Source organism: Mus caroli, unplaced genomic scaffold (assembly GCF_978045245.1).
Source record: "Mus caroli unplaced genomic scaffold, Mus_caroli_1 scaffold_11, whole genome shotgun sequence".
NCBI classification, from domain to species: domain Eukaryota; kingdom Metazoa; phylum Chordata; class Mammalia; order Rodentia; family Muridae; genus Mus; species Mus caroli.
Window position 1 is genome coordinate 7,429,778 of NW_028227266.1, and position 27,162 is coordinate 7,456,939.

Genomic DNA, 27,162 nt, shown 5'->3' on the forward strand with positions numbered 1-27,162 from the left:
CAGAAGGTACTCTACCCAACTCATTCTATGAAGCCACAATTACTCTGATACCTAAACCACAAAAAGACCCAACAAAGATAGAAAACTTCAGACCAATATCCCTTATGAATATTGATGCAAAAATCCTCAATAAAGTTCTTGCTAACCGAATCCAAGAACACATCAAAACAATCATCCATCCTGACCTGGTAGGTTTCATCCCAGGGATGCAGGGATGGTTCAATATACGGAAATCCATCAATGTAATCCAGTATATAAACAAACTCAAAGACAAAAACCACATGGTCATCTCGTTAGATGCGGAAAAAGCATTTGACAAGATCCAACACCCATTCATGATAAAAGTCTTGGAAAGATCAGGAATTCAAGGCCCATACCTAAACATGATAAAAGCAATCTACAGCAAACCAGTAGCCAACATCAAAGTAAATGGTAAGAAGCTTGAAGCAATCCCTCTAAAATCAGGGACTAGACAAGGCTGTCCACTTTCTCCATACCTATTCAACATTGTACTTGAAGTCCTAGCCAGAGCGATTCGACAACAAAAGGAGATCAAAGGGATACAAATTGGAAAAGATGAAGTCAAAATATCACTCTTTGCAGATGATATGATAGTATATATAAGTGACCCTAAAAATTCCACCAGAGAACTCCTAAGCCTGATAAACAGCTTCGGTGAAGTAGCTGGATATAAAATTAACTCAAACAAATCAATGGCCTTTCTCTACACAAAGAATAAACAGGCTGAGAAAGAAATCAGGGAAACAACACCCTTCTCAATAGTCACAAATAATATAAAATATCTTGGCGTGACTCTAACTAAGGAAGTGAAAGATCTGTATAATAAAAACTTCAAGTCTCTGAAGAAAGAAATTATAGAAGATCTCAGAAGATGGAAAGATCTCCCATGCTCATGGATTGGCAGGATCAACATTGTAAAAATGGCTATCTTGCCAAAGCAATCTACAGATTCAATGCAATCATCATCAAAATTCCAAATCAATTCTTCAACGAATTAGAAAGTGCAATCTGCAAATTCATTTGTAATAACAAAAAACCTAGGATAGCAAAAACTCTTCTCAAGGATAAAAGAACCTCTGGTGGAATCACCATGCCGGACCTAAAGCTCTACTACAGAGCAATTGTGATAAAAACTGCATGGTACTGGTATAGTGACAGACAAATAGACCAATGGAATAGAATTGAAGACCCAGAAATGAACCCACACACCTACGGTCACTTGATCTTCGACAAGGGAGCTAAAAACATCCAGTGGAAGAAAGACAGCATTTTCAACAAATGGTGCTGGCACAACTGGTTGTTAACATGTAGAAGAATGCGAATTGATCCATTCCTATCTCCTTGTACTAAGGTCAAGTCTAAGTGGATCAAGGAACTTCACATAAAACCAGAGACACTGAAACTTATAGAGGAGAAAGTGGGGAAAAGCCTTGAAGATATGGGCACAGGGGAAAAATTCCTGAATAGAACAGTAATGGCTTGTGCTGTAAGATCGAGAATTGACAAGTGGGACCTCATGAAACTACAAAGCTTCTGCAAGGCTAAAGACACCATCAATAAGACAAAAAAACCACCAACAGATTGGGAAAGGATCTTCACCTATCCTGAATCAGATAAGGGACTAATATCCAATATATATAAAGAACTCAAGAAGGTGGACTCCAGAAAGTCAAATAACCCCATTAAAAAATGGGGCTCAGAACTGAACAAAGAATTCTCACCTGAGGAATACTGAATGGCAGAGAAGCACCTGAAAAAATGTTCAACATCCTTAATCATCAGGGAAATGAAAATTAAAACAACCCTGAGATTCCACCTCACACCAGTCAGAATGGCTAAGATAAAAAATTCAGGTGACAGCAGATGCTGGCTAGGATGTGGAGAAAGAGGAACACTCCTCCATTGTTGGTGGGATTGCAAGCTTGTACAACCACTCTGGAAATCAGTCTGGCGGTTCCTCAGAAAATTGGACATAGTACTACCGGAGGATCCAGCAATACCTCTCCTGGGCATATATCCAGAAGATGTCTCAACCAGTAAAAAGGACACATGCTCCACTATGTTCATAGCAGCCCTATTTATAATAGCCAGAAGCTGGAAAGAACCCAGATGTCCCTCAACAGAGGAATGGATACAGAAATTATGGTACATTTACACAATGGAGTACTACTCAGCTATTAAAAAGAACGAATTTATGAAATTCCTAGCCAAATGGATGGACCTGGAGGGCATCATCTTGAGTGAAGTAACACAATCACAAAAGAACTCACACATTATGTATTCACTGATAAGTGGATATTAGCCCAAAACTTAGGATACCCAAGATATAAGATATAATTTGCTAAACGCATGAAACTCAAGAAGAATGAAGACCAAAGTGTGGACACTGTGCACCTTCTTAGATTTGGGAATAAAACACCCAGGGAAGGAGTTACAGAGACAAAGTTCGTAGCTGTGATGAAAGGATGGACCATTTAGAGACTGCCGTATCCAGGGATCCATCCCATAATCAGCTTCTAAACGCTGACACCATTGCATACACTAGCAAGATTTTGCTGAAAGGACCCAAATATAGCTGTCTCTTGTGAGAGGATGCCGGGGCCTAGCATACACAGGAGTGGATGTTCACAGTCAGCTATTGGATGTATCACAGGGCTCCCAATGGAGAAGCTAGAGAAAGTACCCAAGGAGCTAAAGGGATCTGCAACAACCCTATTGTTGGAACAACATGATGTACTAACCAGAACCCCGGAGCTCTTGTCTCTAGCTGCATATGTATCGAAAAATGACCTAGTTGGCCATCAATGGAAAGAGAGGCCCATTGGACTTGCAAACTTTATATGCCCCAATATAGGGGAATGCCAGGGCCAAAAGAATGGGAATGGGTGGGTAGGGAAGTGGGGGGCGCTATGGGGGACTTTTGGGATAGCATTGGAAATGTAATTGAGGAAAATATGTAATAAAAATATTAAAAATTAAAAAAAACAATTAAAAAAAATCACACAGATATAGAATGGAACCTAATTATATATGCACCTTAGGAGATTAGTTTTATCCAAGTATCTATTAGGATTAATATCTCTTACAAACATTTAAAAACCAACGTTAAAACTAAAACTATGTACTTTTAACTTCAACACTTATGTGATAAAATTAATAACTTGAATGTACATAATAAAATTAATATTCATATAATAAAAATGTAACTTTTTATAATTGACTGTAAATATTCTATAATGATGAGGTTCTACTTTTGTTTGTTTGTTTTTTTGTTTTTTGTTTTTGTTTTGGTTTTTGATTTTTTTGGTTTTTTGAAACAGGGTTTATCTGTGTAGCCCTGGCTGTCCTGGATATCTCTCTGTAGAACAGGCTGGCCTCGAACTCAGAAATCCGTCTGCCTCTGCCTCCCAAGTGCTGGGATTAAAGGCGTGCACCACCACCGCCAGGCTAATGAAGTTTTAATGAAATTTATCTAGGAGTCTAATTTCTTATTCACAGTTAGTCATTCAATCAGTGTTTGTGGAGTGTGACCTAAGGGCTCAACACTAGCCTTTCCCTTCTCTAAATGGCTTTATTGAAAATGAAGGCTCTCAGATTACTGAGAAAGATATGCAAGAGACACTCTAGTGAAATCAACTTAAGCCCTGCCAGAATGACACAGAGCAACAATTCTCAAATCTTTACAAACCTGTGAATCACTTGAATGTTACATTTCACAAAATAATGGGCACCAAAGAATTTGGTTTAGGCGAAGCAAATGGGACCCTGAAGTACATGTTTTAAATGAAACTTTTGGTAATGTGCTGATTTTCAACAACAGTTTCAGAAATACAGGCTTAGTCTTAGAGCTCCCTGGGTGCAATACTTAAATCCATGAATGATTCAAAAGGGAAAAACCAAAGGCTTGGGTATTATACAAAGGATTGTTCGCTTAGTAGTTTAACATGGGTACGAGGAGTAGGTTGTAGTAAGGCTACAGTTATGAATGAAACATAGAAAGCATAGTTTATCCTGATAAGGCTTTTACTACAGTGGTCGGAGACAAACAATATGTTGGTAACATTCTGCAGAATTTGTAGAAATAGCTGTTATAAGTGGGTGGAGTAACTTAAGATTTATTTAATATGCTTCAACAATATTTTTTACATTGAAATGTTTCTCCAAAGAATGTCTCCATGTGAACTTACAATTCTTTTATACACTAGTGAAACGTTCATAAATACAAGAATAATGAGCTCAGGTTTTTGCTTCAAACAATATGATATCTTAGTCTCTAAATAAATTATTGCCACAAGTAATGCTGATATAACTTCTTGACAACTACCCTGCCATGTTTTCATTTTCATTAATGAAAAATATGTGGGTTTTGTACTGGCTCCAATAACATTTCCTTGTAAAAATCACATACACTTTGAGAATTAGTTATAATTTTATATGGTCTCCTTTTTTATTTATCTTTGTTGATGAATAAAATATTTTATTTTTGAAAGATTCACAGTGTAGTGTTGAAGTGTTTCTAACTCACACATTTCAGAGGGCACATTAAAACATGTCACAAATACAGTGACAGAGAGTGGCAAGGGAAACATACTTTCAGAAACTTACAAGCATATTCAAACATTTCAATGAAGATTACATGATTTTTATTTGGAAAATTTATTCTCAATATTATTTGCTATAAGATGTATAAAATATACCTTTGATAATTTTCTATTTTCCTAAGATGTGCTTCTATATTTGTTATACAATTTTATCTTTTTTAAAAATTAAATAATTTTTTACACTCCATATTCCATTCCCACCCCCCCTCACCCTCTGATGACTGTTCCACATCCCTGCCCACCCCCAACTCCACATGGATGCCCCCAACCCCCACCCCACCTAACCTCTAAACTCCTTGGGATCTCTAGTCTCTGGAGGGTTAGGTGCATCATCTCTGAATGAACACAGACCCGAAAGTCCTCACTGTATATGTGTTGGGGGGGGGGGTCTCATATCAAGTGATGTATGCTGCCTGTTTGGTGGTCCAGTGTTTGAGAGATCTTGGAGGTCCAGATTAATTGAGACTGCTGGTACTCCTACAGAATCGCCCTTTTCCTCAAATTCTTTTAGCCTTCCCTAATTCAGCAACATGGCTCGGTTGCTTCTATCCATTGGTTGGGTGCAAATATTTGCATCTGACTCTTTCAGCTGCTTGTTGGGTCTTTCAGAAGGCAGCCATACAAGGTTCCTTTTTGTGAGCCCTCCATAGACTCAGTAATAGTGTTAGGCCTTGGGACCTTCCCTTGAGCTGGATCCCACTTTGGGCCCGTCAGTGGACCTTCTTTTCCACAGGCTCCTCTCCATTTTTATCCCTGTCATTCTTTCAGACAGGAACAATTATGGGTCAGAGATGTGACTGTGGGATGGTAACCCCAATATGATCTCTTGTAATGTTACTATTACCTAACAATAGTTATTTCAAGTTTATCATTTTAATGATAAAGATAAGCTGGGAGGGGTATTCATACTGTATTTTATTTGTTGTTAGTATAGAACACTAAACTTCAAAGAGTTGACACGTATAAATAAAATAAAATTTTACTGTATAATAAAACATATTTTCATATTTTATATTTTTATTTTATTATAAAATAAAGTCAATGAAGTAGTGTACAGGATCTGGAAAGCAACATAATATAATGTTTAAACATTTATTTACTATAGACATTTTTAGTATGTTTTGTATTTGACTATAATATTAGTGTTTAATGAGCTCATAAACCAATATGATTATATTTAGCCATAATTGTTTCTTATAATTGAGGGAAGGACTTTGTGCTATGAAACAATTTGGAAAATATAAAAATAATCCAGACAACCCTGACAAACCCCACTCAAAACATCATTTTATTCACCCATGTTAATACATTTAAACATAATAGCCATTCCACCTGGGTCAACATTTCAACTAGTGTGAACACCAAAAGCAGAAAAAGCTCCTTTCTGCTAAGTATTAAATTTTAGTGATCTTACTCCTAATAGTTTGCCCTAAAGAACTAATTTTTACATCTGTACCACCTTATTGGGTGACTCATCTCACCCAATGGAATATAACAAATTACTCACAATCAAAGTACCAAAACCAGATTTAGGAAAGCAAATAACATCAAAAGGAAGAGGTGACCAGAACAGAGGGACAGAAGTCATTTGTTTGAATCTGAAAGCACTGCCTGGAATTGTGTCCAAGGCATGGAGTAAGTCCAAGAAAGGAAATCAAGTCCTGAGGGTATAAGCTGGCAGGCTGGAGAATTATGTGTAGCTAAGCAGTTTTTATCACTATTGCTCTGTAGTAAAGCTTGAGGTCAGGGATGATAATCCTCTCCCCCTCCAGCCTTTGTTAAGAATTGCTTTTGCTGTTCTGAGATTTTTGCCTTTCCAGATGAATTTAAGAATTGCTCTTCCCATGTCTTTGAAGAATTGTGTTGGGATTTTGATGGGGATTGCGTTGAATCTATAGATTGCCTTTGGTAGAATGGCCATTTTTACTATGTTAATCTTGCCAATCATGGGCATGGGAGATCTCTCCATTTTCTGAGATCTTTGCTTTTATTCTTTAGAGACTTAAAGTTTTTGTCATACAGGTCTTTCACTTGTTTGGTTAGAGTTACCCCAAGATATTTTATATTATTTGTGGCTATTGTGAAGGGAGTTGTTTCCCTAATTTCTTTCTCAGCCTGTTTATCATTTGTATAAAGGAGGATACTAATTTATTTGGGTTAGTTTTATATCTGGCTACTTTGCTGAAATTGTTTATCAGCTGGAGAAGTTCTCTGGTAGAATGTTTGGGGTGGCTTATGGATACTATCATATCATGTGCAAATAGTGATACTTTTATTTCTTCGTTGTCAATTTGTATTCCCTTGATCTATTTTTTGTTGTCTTATTGTTCTAGCTAGCACTTTGAGTACTTTGATCAGATATGGGAGAGTGGGCATTCTTGTCTTGTTCCTGATTTCAGTGGGATTGCTTCAAGTATGTCTCCATTTAATTTGATATTGCCTGTTAGTTTGCAGTAAATTGCTTTTATTATGTTTAGGTATTGGCCTTGAAAACCTGATCTCTCCAATACTTTTAAGATGAAAGGATGTTGTATTTTATCAAATGCTCTTTCTTCATCTAAGGAGATGATCATGTGATTTTTTTTCTTTGACTTTTTTATATTATGGGTTATGTTAATCGATTTTTATATACTAAACCAACCTTACATCCCAGAGATGAAGCCTACTTGATTGTGATGAATGATGTTTAAGATGTGTTTTTGGAGTCAGTTTACAAGAACTTTATTAATATTTGTACATCTATCATTGATCAATGGAATAGAGTTGAAGTCCCAGAACTAAAACCACAAATTGCAGATACTTGATCTTTGACAAAGAAGCCAAAATTATACAATGGACAAAAGAAAGCATCTTTAATATATTGTAATGGTCTAACTGGCTGTCTATGTAGAAAAAAGAAAATATAGCAATATTTGTCATCTTGCATAAAGTTCAAGTCCAAGTGGAACAAGGACCTCAAGATAAAACCAGATACACTGAATCTAATAGAAGAGAAAGTGGGAAAGAGCCTCAAACTCATTGGCTGAAGGAGAAATTTCCTAAACAGAACTCCAATGACTCATGCTCTAAGATCAAATATTGATAAATGGAACCCCATGAAACTGGAAACCTTCTGTAAGGCAAAGGACATAGTCAATAAGACAAATTGGCAACCTACAGACTGGGAAAAAATCTTCACTAACCCCACATCTGATAGAGGGCTAATATCCAAAATATATAAAGAACTCAAGAAGACAATTACCATAAAACCAAACAACCGAATGAATAAATGGGGTATAGAACTAAAATGAGATTTCACAACTAAGAAATCTTGAATGGCTGAGAAGTATCTAAAGAAATGTTCAAAGTCCTTAGTGATCAGAGAAGTGCAAATTAAAACGACCCTGAGATTCCACCTTACACCAATCAGAATGGCTAATATCAAAAACACAGGTGACAGTACATGCTGGAGAGGATGTGGAGAAAGAGGAACACTCCTACATTACAGGTGGGAATGCAAATTGGTACAACTTGGGAACTCAGTCTGGAGGTTCCATAGAAAATTGAAAATAGATCTACCTGAAGACCCAGCCATACCACTCTGGGCAATATACCCAAAAGATGCCCTACCATGCTACAGGGGCACAAATTCCACTATGTTAATAGGGACCTTATTTTTTGATAGCCTGAAGCTGGAAACAACAACCCAGAAGACATCCTGAGTTTTGCAGGCAAAGGGATGGAACTAGAAAATATCATCCTGAGTGAGGTAACTCAGACCCAAAGGGACATGCATGGTATGTACTCACTAATAAGTGAATGTTAGCCAAAAAGAAAAGTACAGAATACCCAAAATGCAGTCCATAGAACTCAAAAAGGTCGACAATCAGAAGTGCCCAAGAGGATGCCTCCGTTCCACTTGGGAGGGAAAAGAAAGCAATCACAACTGGAGAGGGAAGGAAGGACTGGGAGGGAAAGTGGGCAGGGAGTAGTGGGGGTATAGGGGAACCTGATTTGGTATTGGGTGAGGGAAAAAAACCTAAAGCCCTGAGAGCCAGCAGAAAGAATGGAAACAGGCAACCTTGGGAGATACGAGGTTGGGGGGTGGGGGTCCAGAATACCCCAGAGACACAGGAAGTGAGAGACTCTCAGGATTCAAAGGGAGGGACTTAAGATGAAATGCCCTACAGTACGGAGAGGGAACTTATAGAGCCCACCTACAGCAGGAAGACAGGGCATCAAATGAATGAGAGGGAGGCCACAGTTGTTCCTGTCTGAAAGAATTACAGGGATGGAAATGGAGAGGAACCTGAGGAAGGTCCAGCGACAGGCCCAAAGTGGTATCCAGCTCAAGGGGAGGTTCCAAGGCCTGACACTATTACTGAGGCTATGGAGCGCTCACAAAAGGGATCTATCGTGATTGCCTTCTGAAAGATCCAACAAGAAGCTGAGAGGTAAGATGCAGATATTTGTACCCATCCAGTGTTATCAAGTTTTCTCTATTCCCAAGAGGTAAAGGTTGGTTAAGTAATAGTTGAATAGGATCCCATTGTGTGTAATACTATATAGCTATTATAAAACAAGGATGTCATGAATTTTGCAGGCAAATGGATGAAACCAGAAAATATCATCCTAAGTGAGGTAACACAATTCCAAAAGGTCAGGCATGGTATGTACTCATTGATAAGCAGATATTAGTCAAAAATACAGAATGTCCTTTATACACCCCCAGACTCTACTCAGCAGCTGACTGAGATAGATGCAGACACTCACAGCCAACCATTGGGCTAGTGTCAGGGACACCTATGGAAGAGTTAGGGAAAGGATTGAAGGAACTGAAGGGGATTGTAACCCCATAGCTAGACCAACAGTGTCAACTACCCTGGACCCCTGGGAGTTCCGAGAAACTAAGCCACCAACTAAAGAACAAACAGGGGTTGATCAAAGTCTCCCCTGGCCCGTACATGCATAGCAGAAGGCTGTGCTATCTGGCCTCAGTGGGAGAGGATGAGCCTAATCCTGTTGATACTTGATGTCCATAGGAGAGGAGCTGCCCTCGGAGGAGAGAGGAGGGAGCATTGTCAGAAGAACTCTGTGAGGAGGTACAGGGGCAACATTTGTGATGTACATAAATAAAATGATTAATAATAATAACTAGTAAATTATATTCTTTTCAATATAGCTCTGTATACAACTTTTTATTTTCCTTACTTTTTTTTTTTTTGGTTTTTGGAGACAGGGTTTCTCTGTGCAGTCCTAACTGTCTTGGAACTCACTCTGTAGACCAGGCTGGCCTTGAACCCAGAAATCCACCTGCCTCTGCCTCCCAAGTGCTGGGATTACTGGCATGTGCCACCACTGCCTGGTTCCTTGCTTTTTAAAATCAGTTTTGTAAATATAAAGGGTTTTTGGACAGCTTAATCAAGTTCATTTGAAGTCTATGTTACTCATATATTCTGTTAGAATATATTTATTATCAATTATAACCTTTCTAAGGAATATGTTATTATTATTTGTGAAAGCAGTGAAAAATTACAAACTATATTTTAACATAGTAACAAGATAATTAGACTCTTTAGTCACAAACTGTTTTCTTGCCAAGTTAGGCATCATTCCAAAAAACCACAAGGCCTCTACATTCTGTGATGTGATTATAAAATTTTCATTTAAAAAGACACAGTGAATTTCTCAAATTATGTTCCTTCAAAATATTTTTCTTTGGCTGCAACTGTATGAAATTTTCAAAGCTGGAAACACAGTAAGAAAGCATAGATGTTGCTGGAACATATTTTCAATGAATCTGGTAGTTGAAGCAATGTAGGCTTGATTTCTGTTTTATTTCCAGAGGCTATGAAGGTAAAGGAGAAAAGTGAATTGAGAAAACTCACATGGTAGGTGATGATGTCTGATGAGACAGAAGCCAACAGCAGCACCTGTGAAAAGCTCAGAAGAGAGGGCACTGCCGCAGCACCTGTGCACAGCACAGAGAGAGGGCACTGCCAGACAATAACTTATGTGTAGTTCATGAAGAATGTGCAAAGGTTTAGTGCAGAAGTCAGAGAAAGCCATCATGTTGTACTTTTGTACTATATCCAATTATTATGTGTTAAACAATACTTAAAAACAAATCTCCATGGTTTAACAAGCCAAGGTCAAAGTTCTTTGTTTTCCTCAGAACTCAGGTTTTTTCACCAAAGGTTATTACTGGTTCTGTCACAGACATTAAGACAACCCTGACACCACCTTCAAACACCTCAGAAATTTCATATCTCGTTACTCTCAACACAGGATCTCACCGTGATAAATGTGTAGTATGATGCTTGGTTTACTTTCTTGATTATTTTATTTTGCATGATTTTCTCATTCACAAATTACTTTAGAAAACATTACAAACCTCTAAGACAGCAATGTTACAAGTTTTATAAATGTGAATTTAGAAGTTTGATATAATTATTCTGCCATAAAGTTATTATCATAATGTACAACCTCAGGAAAAATGCATCAGAAATGATGATGAGTTATAGCTCAACTGAATCCTTCCTGGGATTTGCTCGATGGACAGTAACAAAGAATGTAATGTAATGTAAATTTGAAATGAGATTAACAGTTACAATTGCTTATAAAGTTGGAGCTATAATTAGATCAAAATATTTAAAAACAATATGATCTTTGTTTAATCTCTGTGCATGATTATTATGAATGCCATTAGTTCATGGGGATGGAGGCCAGAAGATATCTGCTATCCTGGAGCTAGAGACTAGAACAAGACTGGAGCAGCAAGTCTTCTTAATCACTGAGCCAAATTTATATTTTAAATTACAGAAAACTATCTGGAATGTACAAGGGTTTTAGAAAATATTAAGAAACCCAGTGACCTCATCAATGGATAAAATATCTAAATAAAGGAAGAAAAGCCTCTCTTTCCAATAAGATAATGAATATCCACCTCTTAAAGTGTTGAACAATTGGAGGCAATTCCATAAAAAGTAGGCATGTTTAATAAGATCAATGACATACATAAAAGCACATGAATAAAAATACTTTAAAGTTGCTTGAGTAGAAACACTTTTTCAATATCAGCACTAGTAGCTGAAGTAAAGTTGAAATTGAGTCCATAAGAAATTATTGTGACTTAAATATAAAAGAATATGCAGTGATTTTTTTCTAAGAAAGAGGTATGAAAGAGAGAAAAGAACACTATAAAATAGAAGTTAAATGAGCAAATTTTAAAGAAGAATAGAAATTATATAGAAAAATATAATTTGCTTTCCAAATATAAGATGATATCAACAAAAGACAACTGAGCAAAATAGCAGGGCAAACTGGATATCAAGTTCAACGAAAATCAATATAAAATTGAAAATAGTTGTTTCCATTACAGAAATAAAATATAGAATCAGAAAGTATTTGCAAAGAATACGCTGTGATGTACAGCACACATGTTAAGGCAGTAATCCCTCCACAGCATGTGCAGTTGCTCCAGTAAGTCGTCTGTCTCTCTCTCCCATTACATGGAGTTTACATCTCTATTACTTGACTCTTGAGCTGCCTTTCTAATTTGAGTTAGAGCCAGTCTACTCACACATATGACAGAAAATGTAGAGTTTTCCTCAATGGTTGCTCTTACTACACAGAGATTACAAGATGAGTGTGTCTGAACTTCACTGTGCAGAGCCAATGTGGGTAAAAATAATGACTCTGCAGGCTGTGAGTGGGTCAGCTAATGGTTTGTCTCCAGTGGAGTCACCAGGACCTACACTTATCAGTGACACAAAGCAAATGAGCTCAACAGTCCTGAGTGGTATTATGTAGTGCTAGTACAGCATTCATGCCCAGCTACCTACTCACCAGCATTGTGTATATTTAAGATATGCTTTAGAAGGGGTTTCCTGTACAATAATAGCAATAACTTCCAAAATCAAAAGGATGTATTATACATTTCTAACTTAAATAGCAGAAATAATGAGATAGTAAACTCATGGTTGTTTAGATGAAGTGAGCTATGGTTTTACTTTAATTTGAATATAAATGTGAAAATAAAGACTTCAGTTATGTCCACATTAGATAAAGATTAAACAAAACAGCTAGACCTGGGAGGAAGAGTAGGTATGTTTGTATAATGCCTCTGTACACATAAGACTAAAACTACATCAGAGTCAGAAGGAAATATCACACAGTCCAACATATTAATGCAATCAAAGTTTGTGTTTGCAGGATTTTGAACAGAAATTCCCAATACCATTTCAAAGATTATATATTTAAAACCATGCTGGAAGCCACCCAACACACAACACATATTTCTCTTTAAATATTAAAAATTAAATATTAGTTGAACATGCATTTTAAAAGTATGCCTAACTTTTGGTTGACCAATCCCAATTCTAGAAATACAATTTATCAGGGTATTTGAAACCTCCATCCATTTGAAGCATTATGTGATTATGGCAGTATTGTTTGGCACAGATCATTTAAAAAATGAATGTCATTAAGGACCAATATAATGGAAAATTATTATACCATTAAACAGCACATTAACAATGCATGTTAATGATCTGTATCAGTATTCACCATAACGGCTAAATTAAAGTCGTCAAAATAGTTGTGGAGCAAAATATTTATGGAGCAAAAATTAAGAGTGTAAAACCCATGCTTGTGCATGGGTCACTTGACTTTGGTGTCAATAGTGACATTATTCTTATGATTGATGATGCTAAAGTCATATTCTATGACATAAAAATCTAGGCATTTTTTGGACATAGTAATTAACTATCTCAAAAATAACTAACGAGTAGTACTGTTATCACTTTTGCTTCATCAAGGAGGTGATAGAGTCTGCTATAAATCCTTCATATATAAATAGCTGAACCATCCAGTCCAGGTGTGTTTTCAGGCTTGCTCCTGTGCCTCTATGAAATGTCAAAATGTTATTTTTAAATAAAACAATTCTAGTTTGCATCACAGATATATTTTAGTTTTCATCTTAGACAAACATATAAATCTTTTAAATACATTAGTACATCACTACCAGATATAAAGAACTGGGAAGCATGCCCCTTATATCTCAAAGGAAACAGCATTATCAAACAAGATGACCTGAATATAAATTAACTATTTGCACTGAAAATAGAGAATAAAGTAACTATTAAATGAAGAGACAAGTGAGAAGAAAAATGAAACATGAGGTAGAAAGAACAAGAGAGGAAATGAGAGGAGACAAATGAGAACAAGATGAGGAAATGGGAGAGGGGAAGAGGGAGAAGAAGAGACAGACTTTCAATATTTAAGTTGGCAAATTAATTCAGTTTGTTTTAAAGACTTGGGGACACTCCTGTGCTTATATCAGGGCATATATGGTACAATACTGCATACTATGTGTTGGTTGAGAATATATTTTGACCACAGTGCATAAGTTTTTTTCTACTTACATTGTTTTGTTGTCTAGACTAATAGCACATTATGTATGAAGACCAATTATAGTTCCCTTTGCTTATTTAACTCTTAGTCCATGTAGTTTCAACCCAGTGCAGAAAGCACTGATCCTTTCACTGGGGACAAGATAAAAGTCTGGTCAGGTTTCCTTGATTCAGTTTTAAATGGCTTCTGACTCAAAGCATCTGAAGGCAGAAAGTCTCTTTGCAGCTGTGCAGACCCAGGGCAAACTGGAGCTCTTGTCTCAAAGCCAAGATTTCAAATGAGGCTACATCCTCATAAGGTGACCTCTTGATAGATGGAGACAGGCCAATCTGGAAAAGATATGACATTTCCTCCACTGTCTCAAAACAAAGCTCCCAGTTGCTTCACATGGGTGATAACAACACTGAGGCCCAAGCCTTCTATAGTTTTTAAATGTGCTACTTCACTGGCTCAACTTTATGTTTTTAATTTCTTTCTTTCCTTTGATCATTCTTTGATCAGTCTTCTCAACCTAAACTTGAAAAAAAATCATCCACCAACATCCACACCATAACCTCAGATCATCGATGTTGTGAGACTTCCTCCTAAAACTTAATTATTGCAGTCTGTAAATATTATTGATCATAAATGTGATGGATGTGGGAAATCACAGATAAAGTCTTGCAAGGTTTTTGCATGAATGTTGTCTTATGGATTCTCGAGAATCCTCATTTCCACGCCCTTATCAATCTGAGAAGTTTTGAGTATAGTATTTATAGTTAGCATTCTTACTTCTGGTCTTTGCTACCAAAACCATAGAGTAAGCTGAGTTTGTAGCATTCTGGGTCTCTAGTTTAATCCTACACACCATTGCAAATCTTTATCATTGTAATATATAATTTTATTAAAACTGAAATAATGTTAAGTATGTTTAAATTGTAAATGAATAATATTCATTCAAATATATTAAATAATATATTTACAATATATTATAAATATGCCATATAATACTTTTATGTTTACATTTATTTATAAGTAAAATATAAATAATATTAATAATTTGTTTTCCTGTTTCAATATAATTAAACAAACCTTTTGTTTCATTGTTTGTGCATGTTGACACAGGCCCATTGAAACAACTGTTTCTCAGATTCAAGACATTGAAATTCCATGTGCCTCTGCACTCTTATACTCTCTGTTTAATCACTGGTATACACATAGCACATTTGTCAGTGCCTACCACACAGTTGCACAACACAATGCTTGCTGTTTGATTATAACTTTTGCAATTACCAGCCTATCCCACCCCTTCCTCTGATTCTTACAGTCTCTGAAAATCACTCCTGTGATTTTCTCTTGCTTTCAACAAAATTAGAGTATGCAATTTCAAATTGTACTTTCTATTAAAGTAAAACACATTGACAGGGAGACCCCATTATCTTCAGGGTGAGAGGGCTGAATTTGTGCTGACACTCTGGCCTGAAACCAATCCTGTACTCACGTCACTGAAAAATGTTTCCTATTTTTGGAAACATGAGTTCTTCCAAGGTGTCCTAGGGGAAAGCCTTTAAGCTTTTTATTATTTTCTCTAAATGTTTAAATTTGTGTCTTATGCATTCTGACTAACAATTTCTTTCCAGGAAATAAAATATGCTTCACTCCTTCTCCCTGTTTATTGGCCTCATGCTGTCTCTGATTTCTTATAATTTGTAACAGTTTTAACTTTCAAGTGGCAAAAATAATTTCAGTCTTCTTTCAAGGTAAAAAAACCCTATAAATTAAATATTGAAAAAGAGAAAAAATATGGGATGATAAATGGTAGTCATTTATATTAAAAATGTAGTATCACTTACAAATTGGCAACTGTCATATTTCATTAATCTAACTTCTATCCTGTAAGCGTTTGTTAAACTTAATAACAAGCAATATTCTCAATGTGTTATTTAAAACTCAGTATTCAGTAAAGCTTTTGACTAAAGTAAGCAATACTAAAATGTGAAAATTTCTTATGCATTTATTTATTCAATGTACCCTGAATAACCTTAGGCATTTAATGACATGACAGAAAGACTACCATACAATTGAAGAAAATTAAATATAATTAGTGTATTAGCATTGTGTTTGTATGCATTTGTGGCCTCAATATAAAAATGAAGACCAGAGGAAAGTATTTTGAAGTCTGCTTTCCTCTTTCCCATTGTGCATTACTGGTATTGGGCTGAGGTCATCTTTTAGATTCATGGCCTGCTCCCTCTGAGCCATCTAGTCAGAACCCAAATAATATTTATAAAATACTAATTATATGAAATAATGTGTGGTCTGTAGAATATACATTTATAAAGAAATAGAGGTTCAATTGGTATCATGATACTTTTTAAAGATATATAAAATAACATATAAGTATTCTGTAAAATATAAGCAATTAGAAGAAAATGGAATACACAAATGGCAATAGATAAATTAAAATTTGTATACAAATCCTAATGTCATTATTTAAAAATTAATATATCAGACTGGAGAGATCTCAGCAGTTATGCACTGACGCTCATGCAGAAACCTAGGTTTTATTCCAAGCACCCACATAGTGGTTAACCATTGTCTCTAATTTCAGTTCCAGGGGTCTCATGCCCTCTCTGGAATCTGCAAGCATTATGTGAGGAACAGAAGTCTCTGCTGGCAAAATTTCTATTCACATAAAATCAAATAATTTTAAAAATTAAATATTGACATATATTTGCCACAAACATTATATTATTTGAAAATCTTATATGAGTTCTCATGAAATGTAAATTATAATAACAGTAGAAATATGTGTGATGTATTAGCTTATGAGAGCAATATTTGAGGCAAAATATACATAAAAGTTAGTAGAAAACATTCAAAATTATATTTTTCTTTTGAAGTATACAGTGTATTTCAGGACTGCAATATGATCTCCAGTGTCTAAGAATGGACTTGAACTTCTGAACTTCCTAATCCACCTCCTTAGTTCTAGGAAAACATGTCCCGGCCCCATCACCACATGTAGATTATACAGTGATGGAGATCCAAATGCAGGACTACTGGATTCTAGGCAAGCCCTCTGGAACTGTGGTACACGCCCAGCTCCGAGGGTTAGAACCTGGTGTCTTGTGACTCTCCTCAGCATCCAGCATACTTGGTCAGTCATCACTCACCAGTGGGCACAAAGAATAGTCCCTCTCACAATAGGGGGAACTGTGCCACACCTCACTGCATCTGATGCAGACACTAGATTTAAGTAAGCTAACGTTTCCTATCAAGTGTCACCTGAATGGCTTTGTGATGTCATATTTATGCAAGAGTCTGAATTCTCGAGTTCATAGCTATAGCCTGTGCTGTAAAGTTTCTCTATGAAGCAGTATAAATATAAAATGTGCACAGTGGTGCAATAATCCAAGCATCACTCATTGCACAGCCTTAAAATTATCTTAATTTAGGAAATATGAAATGAAAAAAAACACTGAAAAAAGAGGACAGCAGTTTTTTTTTTTTTTTTTTGAATTCAGGAAAACATTTTCAGAAATTCTCAGTAAAATTTTACCATGGAAAGTGATCTGATATTTCATCACATTTTCTGAAACCCTTTTGCTGACCATTGCTTGGATTATTTAAACAGAAGGTCCTAATCACAATAGCTCATTACTTTGCATTCTTTGAAGTCAAGATGACAGTGAGGACTGATCATTTTTGAGGTCCTGATCATTTTTCCACTTGGAATTATTTGATGAAGAGACATTTATATAGGTTATAATCAATCAGCATGCTTAGAAAAGCAGTAGAATGACTGATTGAGGGAACTGGAACTATTTAGTCACCGGGATGAAGACTCAGAGAAGACACAAATAGCTGCTCCAAAAATAGGAGGCGTTTACAATAGTGCCAAGTCCTCCCACATCAGTCATCATGCAAGACAATGCACCACAAGCTTGTCCACAGGCTTATTGGATGGGGATGTTTTCTCCACTGATTTTCTGCTTTCAAATTGACCCTACCTTGTTTCAAGTTGACATGAAACAAGCTACACAAACTAAGATTTTCTTCTGTGTTCTCTTTTATTCCACAGTTCTATGATAGTTCATGTGATTAACACTCTACTGATTGACAATTGTTTCAGAGATGGTTAACAAACGGAAGAGTAGATGGGTGAGAGGAAAGTGGGAGGCTAGTCAATGGATCAAAGGTTACATTTCGGACCAGCGAGTTCTCCTATGCTTTTCTGGGGTACTCAACATTATATTACATTTTGAATAGAGGAAAGAAAGATGTTTGAGTGTCCTCATTACTAATAAATGACAAATAGTGATTTGACATAGTAAATAAACATTGTGTTGGATTCATGCAAAATAAGATTTAAACTTTGTTTATTTTCTATCAATACACTTTAAGGTCTCTCTACACCTCCAATTCTGTGATTCTGCTTAAACTTCCCAGAATGTTCTCTTACAGTTATGTGAGTTACATGTAAAAATTTGATACTTGCTTACTTGAACAGGGGGGCAAGTAAGCTGGAAGGGTACATAAGATTACATGTGTGCTGATGTTTAACATTTAAGAAAGGTGTACTTCAAATTACAATAAACCTGATGATGACTTTATGCAGTATTATGTCAAGTTTGAACTGAATTGTAGTTGACTGGAATTGCTTTTTTCCATGTGACTAATATAGGTCAGTACTTTTGGCAAGATTTGACTTTCTCTGCTTCTGATATGATAACTGTGGAGTAGGGTCAGCTACTTTATTTTTCATTTTGATAGACACAATGAGAAGCTAGATTGTACTAAAATAGAATAGGACAAACCACTCAGGATTTTCACTATTCCTGTGACAAAACCCTTTAGTCCTTACTATGAATGACATGGCAGTTATGGAAGGCTTCACAATGGATTGGCTAAAAGTTTCACCACGCCCATTTCTGTGGGAATGGAAGGTAAATATAAAGGGAATCTGAGTTCTGGGAGAACTATGATCTTCAACCACATTCCCAAAGGCAACCAAGTTTCAGCTACAGGAAAAACCTGAAGTAGAAAGATCATTTCTGCTTCCTCATATTGCACATCTACTGATCAATTCTTGGTTTTATTCAGGTTGCTGCTGTTAAAGAATATATCAAAGAAGGTATCAGAAAACATGACTAAGTGAGAGCAGTCAAGAGAGAATACAATTACTTAAGAAACTGACCAGAAACCATTGTCTACATCCTGGGATCCAAATCATTTGTCTCATATATATATATATTTGTCATATATATATATATATATATATATATATATATATATCATTAAGAGACCAATTATACACTTAATAAAAGATGTAAAGATGTTTGACAAATCTTTGGAAACTCAGCATAAGTTAATATCCAAACATATTGTTTTCAAGTAAACAATGATATGCAATATTTACTTATAGTACAATAAATTATATCAAGTTTTTTTTTTACTTAAATGGTTTAATTTCATGCATAATGAAGTACTGAATAATATACATATATATATATGGGTGTGTATGTTTATGTGTCTATATATTCTTACATAATAATGTGAATAAAATGACTGAGTTATTTTCATAGAAATTAACATGAGTCTGAGTTGAAAGTTACATTGTCCCTTGAGATTAAATTTTATATTAGCATATTTCCTTCCCTCTCTTTTTCCCACTCTCCCTTTCTCCCTTTTCTTCCTTCATTCCCTCCTTTCATTCTTCCACCATAATCACATTCCCTTATTTTTATATACCTTGCTTCTTTTTTATTTTTTAAAAATGTGCTTATTTTTATGTGTAAAAGTATACATACATATATGGGCTTGAAAATGGTATCAGATTCAGTTGATCTGGAGTTACATATGGTTGTGAACAATTCTGCAGGTGCTAGAACAAAACCCTAGTTCTCTACAAAAGCAATAAGCATTCATCCACAAAAGATCTCTTGAGACTCATTTTTCTACCATTTTACAGATGGATCTGATCTCTACTGTCTGGTCTCTTGATAATTTATATGGAATTAAATAAATTGTAAACTACAACCATTCATCATATATTTAAAACTGCTTAGTTTCCAATTTTTAATTTTAATTTCAATTTTTGTAAATCTAAATAAACGTATTATCATTGAATTATAAAAATTGAAAGTGAAATTTAAAGATATCCCTTTTATGCTTTAGGGACTTATGCATATTTATTGGTATTTTACATAACTATTAACTGTTTATGGGACATGTGTTGCATTAAACCATGTTAAACTTTCAATCTATAAAGTTTATAAAAGTAACATAAGGATAATAAAATATAACAGTATATAACAAAATAGTAAAATATGACATAATGATAATAAAATACAAAGTATGTTTTGTAGCAACAATCAGAATCAAGTTCCCATAAGATTTATGCATTATTAATCTTAGTCTAAAAGTATTCTTACATGAAATAATATGAAATTAAAAATATGCAAGAATAGTGTTAAAGTACATATTTATTTTATGAAAAAATTTTAAAGAGTACTTGATCTCCCCTAGGAGCCATGACATGAGGAGCCACTGCTGGGCCACAGGCTGGCTGATAGAGAGGTACCTCTCCCACCTGAACCAGTGCAAAGCTCTCTCTGACAGAGCCACAGCATGGTTGACTATATCATGGAGTATGACTATGATGCTGTACATGATGATGAGTTAACTATCCGAGTTAGGGAAATCATCAGAACTGTGAAAAAACTACAGGAAGAAGGATGGCTAGAAGGAGAACTTAATTGGAGACCAGTCATGTTACCTGAGAATTTTGTTAAGAAAATCAAGAGACAGAACACAAGGATGACAATTTGCCCATCAAATGGGAAAAGCATAGAAATGTAGCAAGTCTTGTACAGCACTTAAGGACTGCCAGCTGGATGAATTCAGCCACATCCACAAACCAAAGCTATTAAGAAGAAGACAAAAAAGCATCAGTGTAAAGTTCTTTTTGACTACTCTCCACAAAATGAGGGTGAACTGGAACTGACCATTGGGGATGTAATTGATGTCATCGAAGAGATAGAAGAAGGCTGGTGGAATGGAACCCTGAACAATAAGTTGGGACTGTTTCCTTCCAACTTTGTGAAAGATTAGAGTTCACAGATGATGGCGAAACTCACGATGCTCAGGAGGAATCAGAAATTCCTTTGACTGGCCCTACCTCACTCACCTTTGCCTTCTCCAGGGAATGGGAGTGAACCTTCTCCCGGATCAGTTGCAGAGCCAAAGAAAATCTGAAGAATTAGATTTTGAAACATCTTTAAAGAAGGCTCTGGGAAACTTAGGACAAGAACTTCCAGTAGTGAAACAGAGGAGAAAAGCAAACAAACAACCACCACCACCACCACCACCAAAACCCAGAAAAGCCTTTAATTCTACAGTCACTGGGATGTAGAACCAGAATGTGGAGGTAATAAAATCAGACATTGATGGCAAGATTAAAGCTAAGGAATATTGTGAAATATTATTTCCCAATGCAGGAAGGAGACTGGAGAAGCAGGCTGGTGGCAGGGTTAACTGAACTAAGAGGGAATGTTTCCACATAACTTTGATGTTCAGATAAGTGAACTAGATAAAGACTTTCCAAAACCAAAGAAACCATGTCCTCCTAAAAAAGGTTCAGGTCTAAAGCCTGACCTATTAGCCGCAGAGAAGAAAGCAGAAGCAAATGATGGGGAAAAAATTCCGTGGACGAACTTAGAGCCCAGATTTTTGAATTATTGTTTGTTGTAGATTCACTGAAAAAGGATCATGGGAAAGAACTGGAAAAACTATGCGAAGAATTAGAAGAGAAGGCCATGTGAAGTAATCTAGATGTGGAAATAGCAAAGCTGAAGAAAGCTGCTCTGTTGTCTTGAGATGGTGTGGACCCAGTGTTCCTAACGGTCCATGAACTTAACTGACTTGTTAAAAACAACAGATGTGGTATTGTGATGAAGAAATAAGAGAACATGAACTGTGATATCTATGGAAATGTTGGGGCTGACAAGTTTTTAAATCTATTCTGTTTTGCCAATATGAAAAAGAAAGAAGAGGCCTTATTTCTTACTCTACTGGGATTGCAAACATTTCATATGTTCGCTTGAAAATACTACTGTATTTGTATAAAAAGGAAAGACATTTCATAATAGTTTTTCATCGAAACATATTATTTTTAAAGAATTCTATATTATACATATCTTTATATTTATATATTTATATTATATAATATATTTATATGTATTTATATTTATATTGTAATATCTTTACAAATAAGATGCAAGGTAAACTCTTTGAGAAGGATGGGTTAATTTTATAATAGAGTCACTATTTTTCTGTAATGCATAGAGCATGGACTTGTGTACATACACCACACACACACAACACACACACACACACACACACATGTGTGAACACACACACACACACACACACACTTTCCTTTTAGCTTCTTACCCAGGATTCCACTGTTGTGACTGCTTGTCTGCAGTGCTGTTTGTACATTGGGTGATAAAGTAGGCGTTCCTAGTTACCAGGTTTCTCAGCCATGCATATTTAATCATTAATGAAATAATAACAGTAACAATAAATAAAACTTCTAGCGTGTTCTACAATGGTCACTATTAAAGGAAGCTAGTTAAATTATATTAGTCTAAGCTTGAGAAAATAGGAGCATGCTATTTCATTTTCATGTGCCCTAAGAAATCTAAAAATGTCATGCTAATTCATACTTGTGCTTAGACACTGCAGCACATGTGGAATATGTAAACACCAACCATATTGTTGTATTCTTATGCTCATTCTACAATCTTAAATATTACTCATTTCATTATCTTGCATTTAGCTCATTGTACCATTCTTTTAATTTTCTCTAATGATAATCTTAGGAAACATAGCTTCTAAACACAGATATTTTCAAAATTCCAGATGAAGAAATTTGGAAATTTGGAAAACTATAATAAAACATTCAGGTTTTACAGACATAATTTATCTAAAAGAACAAATTAATTCCTAGAGATATTTTGAACTGTAACATAGGCAAAGTGAAAAAGAGTATTAGTATTTCACAAGTAGTAATATATGTTATGTAAATCAAATATAATTGATCATGTTGAAGATCATTCCATAATGGATGCTGAGCCATTTCCTTAGCATCACAATCAAGAGTTAAATGTCTTAGGTTGGCTCAAACACATTTGGGGCAGTATGGCTACAGACCAGGTGAACATAACAATGTTGTATCTGTAGGGCAACATTTCTAAAAACACAAAGGTTAATTTTAAAAAGTGAAATATTTTTATTGTTAAAAAAAGTTAGGCTTTAAACTTTACTTTAGAACATGAATGACAGTTCATAAGTTATCATGCTTCTTAAAAAGAAAAACAATACCTTTTCTTTACAGTTTAATCTTAAAATAAAAAAATGTTTTAAAGTCAGATTTCTTGTGATGCTTCAAGTAAAATAGAACTGAAGTAAAAAAAAATAGAATTACCAACACAAAGTTACACTTGATTAGATTCTGGGGAGAGCTAGTTGTACATAGAGTGTACATTTTAGGTTTTTGACAAAGGGCATTATATATTGCAGGCTGGACTTAACCTTGTGATATAGCAAAATTGGTCTTAAACTTCCAGTGCCCCTGCCTCTGCCTCCCAAGTGCTAGGATGACAGGCATACCCAGTGTGCCTTGCCTTCTTAACTATTTCAAGTCTGAACTCATCTAATGAGAGGTTATTGATGAACAAAATTGCTCCGTAATATTTTTAAGTGATAAGTCAAAGAAGTATTTGCTTCAATGGTTGGACCTGGAGGGCATCATCCAGGTAACCCAATCACAAAAGAACTCAAATGATATGTACTCACTGATAAGTGGATATTAGCCCAGAAACTTAGTATATCCGAGATATAAGATACAATTTGCAAAACACATGAAACTGAAGAAGAACGAAGACCAAAGTGTGGACACTTTGCCCCTTCTTAGAATTGGGAACAAAACACCCATGGAAGGAGTTACAGAGACAAAGTTTGGAGCTGAGACAAAAGGATGGACCATCTAGAAACTTCCATATCCAGGGATCCATCCCATAATTAGCCTCCAACGGATGACACCATTGCATACACTAGCAAGCGTTTGCTGAAAGGACCCTGATATAGCTGTCTCTTGTGAGACTAGGCCGGGGCCTAGCAAACACATAAGTGGATGCTCACAGTCAGCTATTGGATGGATCACAGGGCCCCCAATGGAGGAGCTAGAGAAAGTATCCAAGGAGCTAAAGAGATCTGCAACCCTATACGTGCAACAACATTATGAACTAACCAGTACCCTGGAGCTCTTGACTCTAGCTGCATATGTATCAAAAGATGGCCTAATCGGCCATCACTTAAAAGAGAGGCCGTTTGGACATGCAAACTTTATATGCCCCAGTACAGGGGAACGCTAGGGCCAAAAAGTGGGAATGGGTGGTTAGGGGAGTGGGGGTGTGGGTATGGGGGACTTTTGGGATAGCATTGGAAATGTAATTGAGGAAAATACCTAATAAAAATATTTTTAAAATAATAATTATAAATAATGGATAAAATAAAAAAGAAGTATTTGATTCTTATTAATGTAATGACAGTCCTCAAATGACAGTGGCCTCACCCTAAAAAATCATCTCCTACTTTTCCACATTCTAGAAATGATCTCCTACATTCCCACTGGAAGGTTTATCTTCACCCTCACACTGCTGGGAAGGAAAGTTCTAACAGTTCAAACTGTGTTCTTTTCCCAATGTAGATTAATCTAATAGAAAAGTAACATAGTCATCCTCCAGGGAGAGCTCTGACCTCAGGACTCAGAAGAGATCGCCATCTTGTATCCTGGGTATCTCAGAGACAAGTCCACACAGGAGAGCAAGCAGGCTGCAGAAGCAACAGAGCTTCTTGGACAGGGTCCATTCACACCTTCATCCTCAGCCAGGAGGAGCTAAGCCTCAGACTTCTGTGCACCTCCCTCCCACCCCCCAGAGGAGAGTTGGCCTCCAGGGAGGGCTCTGACCTCAGACTCAGGCAAGATCACCATCTTTTATTCCTGGTCTCTCAGGGACCAGTCCTCACAGGAGAGTACTCAGGACAGAGAGGCAAAAGAGCTTCTGGGACAGGGCCTCTTTGGGCCTTCATCATCTGCCAGGAGGCAGAGCTGAACCTCGAACCTCTGTGCACATTCCCTGCCAGAAGAGAACTTGCCTGCAGAGAGTGCTCTTACCACTGGGACTCAAGAGAGAGTTGGACTCACAGAACTGCTGACAGAGGCTAACAGAATCACAGGAGTAACAAGCTCCAGCCAGAGACAGCTACAACATCTAACACCAGAGATTACCAGATGGTGAAAGGCAAACATAAGAATCTTAACTAACTGAAACCAAGTTCACTCAGCATCATCAGAACCCACAACTCCCACCACAGTGAGTCCTGGATACCCCAACACACCTGAAAAGCAAGATTCCTATTTAAAATCGTATCTCATGATGCTGGTAGAGGATTTTAAGAAGGGCATTATTAATTCACTTAGAGAAATACAGGAGAACACTGCTAAACAGGTAGAAGTCCTTAAAGAGGAAGCACAAAAATCCCTTAAAGAATTGCAGAAAAACACAACCAAACAGATGATAGAATTGAGCAAAACCATCAAAGAAATAAAAATGGAAGTAAAAACAATAAAGAAAACACAAAAGGAGACAACTCTGGAGATAGAAATCTTAGGAAAGAAATCAGGAACCATAGATGCGAACATCAGCAACAGAATACAAGAGACGGAAAAGAGAATCTCAGGTGAAGAAGATTCCATAGAAAACATAGACACAACAATCAAAGAAAATGCAAAATGCAAAAAGATCCTAACTCAAAACATACAGGAAAACCAGGACACAATGAGACGACCAAACCTAAGAATAATAGGTATAGATGGGAATGAAGATTTTTAACTTAAAGAGCCAGTAAATATCTTCAACAAAATTACAGAAGAAAACTTCCCTAACTTAAAGAAAGAGATGTTCATGAGCATAAAAGAAGCTTACAAAACTCCAAGTAGACTGGACAAGAAAAGAAATTCCTCCTGACACATAATAATTAGAACAACAAATGCACTAAATAAAGATAGAATATTAAAAACAGTAAGAACAAAAGGTCAAGTAACATATAAAGGCAAACCTACTAGAATTACTTCAGACTTTTCACCAGAGACTATAAAAGCCTAGAAAGAGGTTACACAGACCCTAAGAGAACACAAATGACAGCCCAGGCTACTATATCCAACAAAACTCAATTAGCATAGATGGAGAAACCAAACTATTCCATGACAAAACCAAATTCACACAATATCTTTCCATGAATCCAGCCCTTCAGAGGATAATAAAGGAAAAACTCCAACACAAGGAGGGAAATTATGCCCTAGAAAGAGCAAGAAAATAATCCTCAACATACCTAAAAGAAGATAGCCACAAGAACAGAATCCCAACAACAAAAATAACAGGAAGTAACAATTGCATTTCCTTAATATCTCTTAATATCAATGGACTCAATTCCCCCCAAAAAGATATAGACTAACAGACTGGCTATATAAACAGGACCCAACATTTTGCTGCATACAGGAAACCCACCTCAGTGACAAGACAGCCAATACCTCAGAGTAAAAGGCTGGAAAACAATTTTCCAAGCAAATGGTCATAAGAAAGAAGCTGGAGTAGCCATTCTAATACCAAAAAAAAAAAAAAAAAAAAATCAACTTCCAACACAAAGTTGTCAGAAATGGCAAGGAGGGTTACTCCCTGCATATCAAAGGTAAAATCTTCCAAGATGAACTCTCAATTTTGAATATGGATACTCCAAATGCAATGGCATCCCCATTCAAAAAGGAAACTTTAGTAAAGCTCAAAGCACACATTGCTCCTCACACAATATTCGTGGGAGACTTCAGCAAACCATTCATATCAATGGACAGATCCTGGAAACATAAACTACACAGAGACACACTGAATGTAAGAGAAGTTATAAAACAAATGGATTTAACAGATATCTACAGAACATTTTATCCTAAAACAAAAGGATATACCTTCTTCTCAGCACCTCATGGTACTGTATCCAAAACTGACCATATAATTGGTCACAAAACAGTCCTCAAAATATACTA

General features: G+C 36.1%; 1 protein-coding gene and 1 pseudogene across 3 annotated transcripts in view; one reads left to right on the plus strand and one right to left on the minus strand.

Annotated features, from left to right (window-relative positions):
* The window catches only part of Cntn5 (contactin 5), a 1,232,986-nt gene that overhangs the window by 1,032,982 nt on the left and 172,842 nt on the right, over positions 1-27,162 (minus strand). The gene's annotated exons all lie outside the window — the stretch shown is intronic.
* Positions 20,628-21,749, plus strand: LOC110301420 (CD2-associated protein pseudogene; annotated as a pseudogene).